The following is a 12,272-nucleotide window of genomic DNA, read 5'->3' as shown; positions in this document are numbered from 1 at the left end:
CTTTCCCTCTGCGCAGTCAGTCCTCGCGTCTCTCACCTGCTGGCCGCTCACGCATAGACGCTTCCTTGTTTTCCTAGGCTCCGCCCGCCTAGTTTCGTCACACCCTCTTGACTCATCAGGGGCTACCTGATTCAGGGGTCTCCAATCTTTTTGAACCCGAGGACCACTTTCATGCAAGACATTCTTTCCAAGGTCTGGCAGGAACGCGATCAGGGGCTGCGCATGTGCAGTAGCCGGCGAGGGGCCAGATTTGGGGGAGTCGCCGCAGCTAAACGGAGAGAATCAGGAGGACGTTGTGAGCACAGACAGACTCCAGGGGGCTGCAAGAAGCTCCAGGTAAGTTACAATAAATGTTTTAGGGGAAAGGCTTCCTATCACAAGCAGTTTACAAAACACTTTAGTGCAGATCTCCTCTCCATGTATACCTTTAAGCTAAAAAAACATGGCCCCCTCTGCACAGTGCACACACTTTCAACTTCACCCCACTGAGTGGGGCCCACTCACTGCTACTATCTGGCCACCCAGGGCTTCCCTCAGGCCAGGAGTCAGAAGTCACTGACTGCCTCTGTGGGGCTGTGATTGTCATAATCATGGGGCAGAATTGACAGCGCATACATCCAAAAGAGGCCCCGGGAAAAAATGGTGCACAGTGCCGCCAATAAAGTGCTATAAAAGCTATTTAGCGTTTTAAAGTCATTCTGCATATAAACTTTGCCGTTCACTTAAAATGCTATGTATGACTATAAATTTATGACCTAAACCATAAATAACGTTTTAAGCAATGACATAAAAATGCTAAATAGTATTTCACGGTGGGCAATGGCATACTAAGTCAAAACGCTAAATAGCGATTTACGTGGCACGATAACCCCATCACCGTGCGCCATTATTTCCCGGTGGGGCGTGCGCCATAATGTTACACTCCAGAACGTAAAATAACAATTACAATGTAATTGAATGGCGCACCAGAAAGTATTAACGGCGCTATGCACCATTTTTACCTGCTCCGTTGACAGCTAGGTGAAAAAAATCCATTAAGTATGAATTATAATAATCTCCTCCAGCATGGCTGACCTCCGCTCTTCCACGGGTTAGTCAGGTGGAGTCTCCTCTTTGAAACCAGGCAGACAGCAGTAAGGATCCCTGGATTCCCTGGTGCCCGCCTGCTCGCTTGGCACACAGCCCGGCTGGTCACTCTCAGGCAGCATGTTGCCTCAGCGAGTCAGCAGCAAAGGCTCCAGGGGAAGCAGAAAGAGCCAGCCAGGCCGTATGTACACTGATAGGGGTGGGGCTTGGAACAGAGCGGCCCCGGGTCGCCATGCAACATGACTGTGCAGTGTGCACACCACGGACTGCAGGGACTGTACTGTGAGGAGAGTCGGAGATGTAGCCACGTCCACTCATGGCTAATAAGGAGATGGGGGGGAGGGGGGTAAGGCTTGCTCAGCCGAAGGTAAATTTACATTCGAGCCGCGGCTGCACACTGCAGTGAGGAGAGGCAGGGGGTGTAGTGCAACATTTCCCGTGGCCCAGTATTGGGGCGTAGACCAGGGTTTGGGGACCAGGGCCGGGCCGAGGCAGAATCGAGAGGGCGTACTGTAGGAGGGGGCACACAACTCACTCAGCTATCATTCCCCTATTGTGTTTGAAGCAGAGAGAAATAAGAAAAAGAGTATACATGGCAGTGACTGCAAGGTAGATAACTAGAGATTAAGGTGTTGGGAGGGGTTGGGGCCCTGGGGGCCTCTTAGTCTAATAGCAATCAGTGTGTAATGGCTGGGGTGGGAGGAATGAGGGGGCACACTTTGGTGTCACAGCCATGGGTGCTGGAGGACAATGTCCTGACTCCGTTGGGGACCCCTGAGTTTAAGGTACAGCCACTCACTGCTTGTAAAGTGTCCTTCATACAGAAATCAGCACTTACATTTGTGAGATTCCTGTCCACAACAAGGGAGTTGTTTTTGTAGAGTAACAAATGTTATGCTGCCAGTACAGCTCCTGATAATGAATAATTGGCAGAATGCATTCAATAATTTCTCCTATCAAACCATCAGACCTGCGTGGAAACACGGTAACAGTGTAGAATCAGAAACAGACTGTATACTCTAGAGAATGCCTATTTTGTTCTGCTCTGATTCTCGTTCTTATTAATTCCATTAACTTTGTATCAGGTTGCAATAATGTTCTTTTGTCTTCTTTTATTACTCAGCTGCAAAGCGCCTTCTGAACATATCTTCCGCTTAGTTCAAGGCTGGTTTTCAGAATGGGGGGAGGACCTATCTTGTAATTATTCTACTGGAAATATTTTAATTAACCAGATCAGCATGCCTTGATAAGTGTGCCGGAAGCTGAGGATAATTTTAGACTCTGGCTTTTGTCAGGTAAAAACACTAGGGATGTGCGTCTTATTTTTTCCTTTGATTGTTTTTTCTTTTAGCTATTTTTTTTGTCCATTGTTTTCTTGCTCAGATAAGAACTCTACTAAGCAAAAAAATGTGTATAAAATGACCACTTAGGATAATTATAATTTGAGTTTGTGTAACAAATGGTCTTATCAATGTGTATGTTTAGTTTTGGCACAATCGTTGTACAGACACTTTGTCTCCCAGAACAAAGAAAATTGGGAACATTAGTCCAATCTGACAGATCACTACAGAAGAGGCAAGCGATATTGGTAGACCCCCGACCATGGGACCGCATGTAATAACTGTCATATAATTCCAGGCTGCTTAACCTTCCTGGCGGTAACTGCGCAGGAGGATTTCTCAGGCCCTGCTGGGCCGATTTGCATAATTTTTTTTTTTTGCTACACGCAGCTAGCACTTTGCTAGCTGCGTGCGCATATCGATCGCCGCTGCTCTGCGCCGATTCGCCGCTACCCGCCGCGGCGCCCCCCTCAGACCCCTTGCGCAGCCTGGCCTATCAGCGCCAGGCAGCGCTGAGGGGTGGATCGGGACTCCCAATGACGTCGATAACGTCGGTGACGTCATCCCGCCCATTGCCATGGCGATTGGGGAAGCCCTCCAGGAAATCCGGTTCGTTGAACGGGATTTCCTGATCGCAGATCGCCGGAGGCGATCGAAGCGGGTGGGGGGATGCTGCTGCACAGCTTTAAAAAAAAAAAAAAAAAAACTGCTGCGCTGCCCCCTGGCGGTTTTTAATAGACAGCCAGGAGGGTTACAAAATGGTGCTTCCAATATGCCTGTTTAGCTTTATGTAAGAGTAAAGCTACATTAAAGCAGTAAAGCTACATACACACTTGCACAATCTTTACAGGCCGTGTTGGTTGCAGTTTTAGCAGCACATCTTTAGCACAAACACTGTTCAGATGTTTGGCTCCCGGCTGAGCAGTGTGTAGTGCTCTGTGGAGAGGAGAGGGGAGAGATGCACAAATGGCACCAGATGGGAACTTTTTTTGAACAAAAAAAACAAAAACAGCAGTTTGATTTCCATTGTGCCTGGATCGCATGCTCGGCACATGAGTGGACTTCGGGCAGGTGTCACCGATGGTACAGCCATGGGTGCTCACGCTTGGGTTGCGTCCATGTGCGCATGTTAGGGCCATGCGTGTGTTGCGGGAGGGTGGCAGCTGAGCGCAGAAGGGACAGAGAATCCTGTCACAGTGAACCTTGCATGGAGCCTGGAAATTGAGTCTTTACTACACCACTCCTGCTGCCATAAAGCTTTCTGTGCAATGGAGGGGGGGATCACAGAGGGGGTCCAAGGAGAGGGAGGGAGAAGTTGAGTGCACCAATACCTGGCTAAGCTATACTAGAGACACCTATACCTGGCAAACCTATATTGGGGAACCCATACCTGGCTAACCTATACTGGGGCACCTATACCTGGCTAACCTATGCTGGGGGCACCTATACCTGGCTAAAATATAGTGAGGGCTCCTATACCTGGCTAACCTATACTGGGGCACCTATACCTTGCTAACCTCTACTGGGTCACCTATACCTGGATAACCTATACTGGAGGCACCTATACCTGGTTAACTATATTGGGGGCACATATGCCTGTCTACCTATACTGGGGGCACCTATACCTGGCTTACCTATACTGGGGGAACCTATCCTTGGCTACCTATTTTGGGGGCACTTATACCTGGCTATCTAGACAGGGGGCACCTATACTTGGCTACCTATACTGGGGGCACCTATACCTATACTGGGGGGCCAAATACCACACTGCAAATAACGTTCTCAAGCCCATTGGGGGGGGGGGGGGAGGGCATTTTGAGGCGTACGTTAAAAAGGGGCGCTGGGAGAAAAGGGCTCGGGATTTTAAACGATAAGCATGGATAACGTTTAAAAATGAATTGTACTGTATTTCGTTTAAAATTAATGTTTTATAAAGTTATAAATCATTAAATAATGTGCATGAAATCGGCAATTGTAAAAACGTTAATCTTCCGTTTAAATAGTGAAACGTATAATAAAGTTTAAAAAAAAATTACTAACTAACCCTCCCTGTACCTACCCCTAACCCCTAGACCCCCCTGTTGGTGCCTAAACCTAAGACCCCCCTGTTGGTGCCTAAACCTAAGACCCCCCTGTTGGTGCCTAAACCTAAGACCCCCCTGTTGGTGCCTAAACCTAAGACCCCCCTGTTGGTGCCTAAACCTAAGACCCCCCTATGGTGCCTAAACCTAAGACCCTCCTTAGAGATCACTGTATTGTGTGTAGAATAATGTTTTAAAAACAGTAAGGGATAAAATATAATACAATTTACGTTATGTACTGATCGCTTTCTTTCGTGAATAATAATGTTTTACAAACACTAAGGGATAACTTTTAAAATAATGTTTTATTGAAATAGGAAACGTAAATCATCACAAGCAGTTATAAAACATGAAAAATCTTCGGGCGCCGTTGGTAAACGTTATTATTCTTGGGCGCCCTTTTTTCCTGTTCGGCGCCCAGTAAACGATAATTATTATGGAAGTGAATGGCGGCGCCCGATTTGTCCACTAGCCACCTGCGCCCTTTTTTACTGTTTCCCATTTTGACACCCTTGCCTTGGTAGCAATTTAGCCAAAAATTTGCCCTGACTTAAAGTATTAGCTGCAGAGGATCAGCAGGACAGCCAAGCAATGTGCATTATTTAAAAGGAAGTAAACATGTCTGCTTCCATATCACTCTCAACTAAGGTTCCCTTTAAAGGACACCTGACCCGAGATAAAGCCACCTAAGCCAAGCTCAGTTATGTTCATGCTGGATTCATGTACATCTGTGCAATGTCCATTCCTCTCCCCAGTCCCTATAACATGCCTTGAAAATGTGACTATTGGCTAAATATTTCTTCCTATCACCACCCCTTCACACCATCCCCATTCCCACATTTTCCCCAAGGGGAGTGAATGGGGCAGAGAAAAGGAAGGAAGGGGAGGGGTTATGTGATAGGAAGGAACATCGCAGCAAGCCTGCCTCATTCTGTCTGAAAATTTGCCTTTAGCTGAAAGTCAAATTTCTCAAGGACTGATTACAGGGATCGGGGGGAGCGAGGAGAGGACAGTGCACAGAGGAATGTGGATCCAGCATGAACAGACCTATGTGCTTATCTTAGGCAGCTTTGGCTCGGGTCAGGTGTGCTTTAAAATGACACTTAAAGAGGAACTCCAGTGAAAATAATGTAATAAAAAAGTGCATTATTTTTACAATAATTATGTATAAATGATTTAGTCAAAGTTTGCCCATTGTAAAACATTTTAAATCCCTGATTTACATTCTGACATTTATTACATGGTGACATTTTTACTGTTGGCAGGTGTTATAGCTGCTGCTTGCTTTTTTGGCAGCTGGAAACAGCTGTAAACAGCTATTTCCCACAATGCAACAAGGTTCACAGACAGAAAACTGCCAGGAGTACCACAGTCCTCAGAGTTTCTTGTGGGAGGGGTTTCACCACAATATCAGTCATACAGCGCCCCCTGATGGTCTGTTTGTGAAAAGGAATATATTTCTCATGTAAAAGGTGGTATCAGCTACTGATTGGGATAAAGTTCAATTCTTGGTCGGAGTTTCTCTTTAACGGGAAGGTCCAAGCAAAATAAAAAAAATAAGTTTCACTTACCTGGGCCTTCTACCAGCCCCATGCAGCCATCCTGTGCCCTCGTAGTCACTCACTGCTGCTCCAGTCCCCCACTGGCAGCATGCCGACCTCGGAGGTCGGCGGGCCGCATTGCGTACATTTTTACGCATCTCAGCTAGTGCAGAAACATTAGCACATACATTTTTACGCGTTAGTGGTTCAATGCGTGAAAATGTCCCTTCCCCTTAAGCCTGAAATAAAAAAAAAATCAGTTTTACTCACCTGGGGCTTCTACCAGCCCGCTGCACAGTGCGCCTGTCCGCCAAAGTGAAACTAGCTGGCGGCGGGGTAGAGGAGGATCCGCAAGTGACTGGGAGGGCACTGGACCGCTGCAGGGGGGGTTGGTAGAAGCCCCAGGTGACTTAAATTGATTTTTTTAATTTCAGGCTTAAAGGACCACTATCGTGAAAAAAGTTGGCAGTTAAAATATGATAGAACCGACTGGTTTTGGGCCAGTCCATCTCCTCATAGGGGATTCCCAGGGTTTTCTTTCTTTTCAACAGCATTTCCTGAACAGCAGTCTAACTGACAAAATAGTGTGCAAGTGAGTAGGGAGGTTGGCTGGTATCTTACTATTTTGGGAGTTAAACTGCTGTTCAGGAAATGCTATTGAAAACAAAGAAAACTGAGTTTCCCCCATGAGGCAATGGACTGGTCCAAAACCTGTTGGTTCTTATTTTAACTGCCTAATTTTTTCGCAATAGTGGTCCTTTAAGCATCCCTTTAACCATAGGAACAAATAAATCTTACTTTTAGCCACTACACTTTTCCTTTAATTAGGAGCGGTAAGCAGAGGTGAACCGCAGTGTGTATTTTGTTCTCATCATTGTAACAAGCTTGCTTGCTGTATCAATCAGGCCAGTATATTAACATTACTAAGTCAGTCATAGTGATGCACAAGGCCTTTTAATAAAGACTCTCAGCCCTGCAGCTCAGGAGTGCTGTCTGCTTGTTTCTAAGCAACAGCAGAAATGGAATAAAACATTTTTATATTCACTTAAAAGGGAGCCTAGACACAGGCAGAAGACTGCTTGGTGAACTTCTGGTCCATTTTTTCCGGCGAACTTCCAGTGGTTCACGTTCGCCAGTGAACACTAACTTTTCCGGAAGTTCGGTTCGCCCCATAATGCACCATTAGGGTCAACTTTGACCCTGAACATCACAGTCAGCAGGCACATTGTAGCCAATCAGGCTACACTCCCTCCTGGAGTCGATTTTCGCCACCTACTGCATGGTTTCTGTACAATTTAATTGTAAAAATCGAATTGAAAGAGGACATCTGAGGAATATATTGTACCCTTAATGGGTACCTTAAAGCTGCTTACACACCACGTTAGTGCGCCTGTAACGCTCCCCCAACGCACAGCAATGTAACACAAGTGGGCTGTTCACACAGCCCACGTTGCGTTACATGTAATGCTGCACGTTCGGTGCAAAGTGCAGCATGCTACGGCGTTGGAGCGGCTATAGCCGCGTTAGACTGTTTGCACATGCGCAGTGAGGGGCGGGGAGGAGGCGGGGAGAGCCAGCTACAGTAGCCGCGCACATGGCTACTTAATATTCACTGCACTGGCGGCAGCTGATTGGCCGGCGGGACCACGTGATGCGGAGTGTCTCGCTCCGCATCACGTGGTCCCGCTGGCCAATCAGCGCCACTCTGGGAGACATTATAGGAATCGAGCCGCCGAACGCGGCTCACTCTACCGTCGGCTTTTGCAGCACCATACGTTGTGTTAGGTGCACGTTATGCGACCTTAACATGGCACCTAACACAACGTCTTGGTGTGCAAGAAGCCTAAAGTGTACCCAAGGCAAATTTTTCATTCCAAATGTGACGCAGAAGCATGTGCACAATATCCAAAAATAAAAAAAAATCTAATCCACACAGTGCTATATCAATAATTGCTGGCTGGATCCATTTTCAATTTCCATGTACCTTTCTCCCCCATACAACCAAAGTGAAAGCAGGAAACACCATGAGAAAACCCTCTCACTCTGCCCTTTATTAAAATATGAGAATTTGCTAATTCCTATTGGTTGTCAGGGTCAAGCTCTATATGATCTGATTCGTTTGCAAGGTTACCTGGGGAAATGCCATTGGATGTAGAAGGAAATGGGTGAATCTGGTAAATTCAAGATAGAATGGCTTTTCCCGCCATCCCTCAATGGGCTTACTTGCAGATCAGGTCATTTGTGCTAAAAGCTTCGAAAAAGTTTTTTTCTTAGGGCTCTCACCTCATTTGAAAAGTTATGCCACGAGGGCACTCAAGTCCACCACACTAAGGCCTAGTGCACACCAGAGCGTTTCCGCTGCGGTTTGCGATCCGCCTGCGGGTGCGGATCCGCTAGGGTAATGTATTTCAATGGGCTGGTGCACACCAGAGCGGGAGGCGTTTTGCAGAAACGCATACTCCCGGGCTGCAGCAGATTTTGGATTGCGGGTGCGTTTCTGCCTCAATGTTAAGTATAGGAAAAACGCAAAACGCTCTGAAAAACGCCTGTTCAGAGCGGTTTTGCCGGCGTTTTTGTTACAGAAGCTGTTCAGTAACGGCTTTACTGTAAAAATATATGAAATCTACTATACTGAAATCCGCTGCAGCAATCCGCAAAACGCCATAGAAAAATAACATAAAGCGTTTCAAAATCTGCTAGCATTTTGCGGATCTGCTAGCGGTTTTTGGTGTGCACCAGGCCTAACTCCTTATTTTATAAGTTAATGCAGAGGGGCTGCAGCACACAATAGGAAACAGTGACAGGGGCTCTTGGTTACGCTTTAACGCGCTTAAGCTCACCAACTGGGCCAAAGTGTCCCTAATCTGGTGAGTCCTACTCTACCATGTAAAATGCCAGTTTTTATAAGCAGTCTAGTGGGAACTAATCCAAAACCCAGAGTCAACTAAATGGGAGAAAAAGAAATTAAAAACACCTCACCTTTCACTAGCTACCAAATGAACTCTCTGAACATGTGCTATGCACTAATTTATATGCTTAACTGTGCTAGAGGTGGGCGTGGCTATGCAGGCTCACAGGGGAAAATTATAAACAAATACCAAGGGGTGAGCAGCACAAACCACAATTTAATGCAATATTTTTGCAAAGTATGCAAGCAGCAATGGAGATCCCCAATCTCCACATAAAATATATAATTAATGCAGAGGGGCTGCAGCACACAATAGGAAACAGTGACAGGGGCTCTTGGTTACGCTTTAACGCGCTTAAGCTCACCAACTGCACCAAAGTGTCCCCAATCTGGTGAGTCCTACTTTACCATGTAAAATGCCAGTTTTTATAAGCAGTCTAGTGGGAACTAATCCAAAACCCAGAGTCAACTAAATGGGAGAAAAAGAAATTAAAGACACCTCACCTTTCACTAGCTACCAAATGAACTCTCTGAACATGTGCTATGCACTAATTTATATGCTTAACTGTGCTAGAGGTGGGCGTGGCTATGCAGGCTCACAGGGGAAAATTATAAACAAATACCAAGGGGTGAGCCGCACAAACCAAAATTTGATGCAATATTTTTGCAAAGTATGCAAGCAGCAATGGAGATCCCCAATCTCCACATTAAATATATAATTAATGCAGAGGGGCTGCAGCACACAATAGGAAACAGTGACAGGTGCTCTTGGTTACGCTTTAACGCGCTTAAGCTCACCAACTGCACCAAAGTGTCCCCAATCTGGTGAGTCCTACTCTACCATGTAAAATGCCAGTTTTTATAAGCAGTCTAGTGGGAACTAATCTAAAACCCAGAGTCAACTAAATGGGAGAAAAAGAAATTAAAGACACCTCACCTTTCACTAGCTACCAAATGAACTCTCTGAACATGTGCTATGCACTAATTTATATGCTTAACTGTGCTAGAGGTGGGCGTGGCTATGCAGGCTCACAGGGGAAAATTATAAACAAATACCAAGGGGTGAGCAGCACAAACCAAAATTTTATGCAATATTCTTGCAAAGTATGCAAGCAGCAATGGAGATCCCCAATCTCCACATAAAATATATAATTAATGCAGAGGGGCTGCAGCACACAATAGGAAACAGTGACAGGTGCTCTTGGTTACGCTTTAACACGCTTAAGCTCACCAACTGCGCCAAAGTGTCCCCAATCTGGTGAGTCCTACTCTACCATGTAAAATGCCAGTTTTTATAAGCAGTCTAGTGGGAACTAATCCAAAACCCAGAGTCAACTAAATGGGAGAAAAAGAAATGGTACTTATCCGTTAGCCGGGCGCATCCTCTAGGTGGCGACAAAACTCCACCAGAGTTACATCTTTCCCTACTATCCATGTCGGCCTGGAGGGGGAATAGTAATAAGCGCCACCTGCCGGATGCGCCCGGCTAACGGATAAGTACCAAAGAAATTAAAAACACCTCACTTTTCACTAGCTACCAAATGAACTCTCTGAACATGTGCTATGCACTAATTTATATGCTTAACTGTGCTAGAGGTGGGCGTGGCTATGCAGGCTCACAGGGGAAAATTATAAACAAATGCCTTCTCCCATTTAGTTGACTCTGGGTTTTGGATTAGTTCCCACTAGACTGCTTATAAAAACTGGCATTTTACATGGTAGAGTAGGACTCACCAGATTGGGGACACTTTGGCGCAGTTGGTGAGCTTAAGCGCGTTAAAGCGTAACCAAGAGCACCTGTCACTGTTTCCTATTGTGTGCTGCAGCCCCTCTGCATTAATTATATATTTTATGTGGAGATTGGGGATCTCCATTGCTGCTTGCATACTTTGCAAAAATATTGCATTAAATTTTGGTTTGTGCTGCTCACCCCTTGGTATTTGCTTATTTTATAAGTTGATGGAGCCAGCACTCTCGGACAGAAAAAAGAAGTTTTTTAAGCAGTGATGAGCGAAAATGCTAATATTCTTTTCGCCTTATTTTTGCTTCGTCAAGCATAAATTCGCTGAAATATTTTAGCCTTTTTTTTCGCCTAATAGCTGCTGACTTTCGCAATTAATAGCTCAGCCCCCTTATGAGCTAGAATCACCAAATTTGCAGGATATGTTAGGGAGAACAGTGAGTGCAAAAGGAAAAAAAGTTTTCAAAAATACCTTATAGTTTTGGAGAAAATCGATTTTAAAATTACGAAACTAAAAAAAGTATACATTTAAATGCGGTAAACGACAGATACAGTAGGTTTCAAAAGTATTCAGCCCCCTTGAAGTTTTCCACATTTTGTCACATTACTGCTACAAACATGCATCAATTTTATTGGAATTCCACCACGAAGACCAATACAAAGTGGTGTACATGTGAGAAGTGGATCGAAAATCATACATCATTACAAACCTTTTTTACAAATAAATAACTGCAAAGTGGGGTGTGCGTAATTATTTGGCCCCCTGAGTCACTACTTTGTAGAACCACCTTTTGCTGCAATTACAGCTGCCAGTCTTTTAGAGTGTGTCTCTACCAGCTTTGCACATCTAGAGACTGAAATCCTTGCCCATTCTTCTTTGCAAAACAGCTCCAGCTCAGTCAGATTAGATGGACAGCGTTTGCGAGCAGCAGTTTTCAGATCTTGCCACAGATTCTCAATTGGATTTAGATCTGGACTTTGACTGGGCCATTCTAACACATAGATATGTTTTGTTTTAAACCATTCCATTGTTGTCCTGGCTTTATGTTTAGGGTCATTGTCCTGCTGGAAGGTGAACCTCCGCCCCAGTCTCAAGTCTTTTGCAGTCTCCAAGAGGTTTTCTTCCAAGTTTGCCCTGTATTTGGCTCCAACCATCTTCCCATCAACTCTGACCAGCTTCCCTGTCCCTGCTGAAGAGATGCACCCCCCGAGCATGATGCTGCCACCACCACCATATTTGACACACCATTTGATGGTGCGTTCCGAGTGATGTGCAGTGTTAGTTTTCCGCCACACATAGCGTTTTACATTTTGGCCAAAAAGTTCCATTTTGGTCTCATCTGACCAGAGAGCCTTCTTCCACATGGCATTCTCCCACATGGCTTGTGGCAAACTGCAAATGGGACTTCTTATGCTTTCTGTTAACAATGCCTTTCTTCTTGCCACTCTTTCATAAAGGCCAACTTTGTACAATGCATGACTAATAGTTGTCCTATGGACAGAGTCTCCCACCTGAGCTGTAGATCTCTGCAGCTCATCCAGAGTCACCATGGGCCTCTTTATTGCATTTCTGAT

The sequence above is a fragment of the Hyperolius riggenbachi genome, chromosome 9 (assembly GCF_040937935.1).
Source record: "Hyperolius riggenbachi isolate aHypRig1 chromosome 9, aHypRig1.pri, whole genome shotgun sequence".
Lineage (NCBI taxonomy): Eukaryota > Metazoa > Chordata > Amphibia > Anura > Hyperoliidae > Hyperolius > Hyperolius riggenbachi.
This window is presented reverse-complemented; position numbering follows the sequence as displayed.